This window comes from Oncorhynchus clarkii, chromosome 9, assembly GCF_045791955.1.
Source record: "Oncorhynchus clarkii lewisi isolate Uvic-CL-2024 chromosome 9, UVic_Ocla_1.0, whole genome shotgun sequence".
NCBI classification, from domain to species: domain Eukaryota; kingdom Metazoa; phylum Chordata; class Actinopteri; order Salmoniformes; family Salmonidae; genus Oncorhynchus; species Oncorhynchus clarkii.
In genome coordinates, this window is record NC_092155.1 from 26776720 (window position 1) to 26778362 (window position 1643).

The following is a 1643-nucleotide window of genomic DNA, read 5'->3' on the forward strand; positions in this document are numbered from 1 at the left end:
CTTGGAGTCAGATTTTACATTTTTAAACTGCCAGTATAAAGAGTGCCATGAACACAAATGACAACAAATCACTTTATTTTCTAAAACTGGGCTTTCAAGCTATAGATTTTTAGGACTATAAATGTATTTATTTTTCCCCATTCCAATTTTCTTCTAGAAATGAACGCAATCATTAGAAACCCTACAAACTATTGCATGAACCATTTTTTGTGTTTGCTCTTTTTTGGTTTCTAGACTTTCTCCATTACGCTTATTCTCCAATGCTCTGGAACGTGTGACTTCTAAGTGTTGTTTTGTTTAACCTTCCACTTTGGGCTGTGTCAAGGTGTAGTTTATACATGTGTAGTCTATGAGCAGAATTACTGTCTTACCTCAATTAGCAACAAAATCCCTAGTTTGAATGCCACCTTTTCTAGAAGCTGTTTCATTTTCCCCCGCGTTGGACCACCCTAGCCATTCGAGTTAGAGCCAATGAGCTTCAGCCCCTCGCCATTCGAGTGACAGCTAGCAAGATGCACACACAGCAGAGGGAGAGCCATGACGTGGGGCACATATCTGCATGCGACGTGGTACGCAATTTTGGGGAACTGCTTTTGGCTCATGAGCGCTTTCACAACTACTAGCTAAAAGGTATACAAAAGTACCGGAGAATCTCTTCATTCTGATTTGATCAAGGTGTATGAGTGAGTTTTCGGAATGGAGTGAACTAAGTCATAAATTAGGTACCTGTACATAGTGTTGTTGAGTGAAACAGCCGTTTGGTTTCAAAAGGGCTGGACGAAGGGCTGATGTGGACAATGGCCCTGTTTGAATACACCCCAATTCTCCACCCTTCTCCCAAAGTGTGCACTTTCTTGCATTGGCGTTAACAGTAGTGGAAAGTGGAAAATCCCTCCAACCAATGTTTTTAAATCCATGGCGAGGAGTGTGCAAGTGCACACTTCAGGAAAATGGTGGAGAATCGGAACCATTTACTATGACTTGTTTCTGGCAGGAGTCAGGACTCGGGGTCATGACCTTGTCTGAATGATTTAACATGGGATTGTCGTCACAGTGAGGTCGTATACTGTGGATCACCGTTGACAGCCTAGAGTTGTGTAATAACACATTACTTGAGTAGGAAAGACTGAAATATAGTTAAAATAATACCTGTTGTAAAAGTACTTTAGGCACTAAGCCTTAACGTGGTTTTTGAGACCCCGGTAATGAGAAGAGAGTCTTCTCAGGAATATAAATGCCATTGTTACATACATGTTACTGTACAGTGTTTTAATACAATTTCAGCTTTTGTTTTATGGCGCAACAATCATGCCAATCAGTTTGTTGGGATTTGATCTGTCAGGATCGTACTGTATGATTGGGCAACAAACATTTTAACGTGCGCTACCACAGCGAAGGGAATCGTGGCTCTGTGTGTATATGCATGCATTGGCGTAGTTATTCTGTGTTGAGGAATTTGACTTGCTGTTTGAATAGTTTCTGATGACATTTAAAATGGATTGTTTTTAGATTTTGGTTCATGTCTTTGTTCAGTACTTGAGTGGACATCGAAACAAACAGGGATTAATGGAGTAGGTGTTCTATTTGTTTCTGCATAGAAGGCACTATCAATAAAAAATATTTAAAAAAAACAGACCATGTAA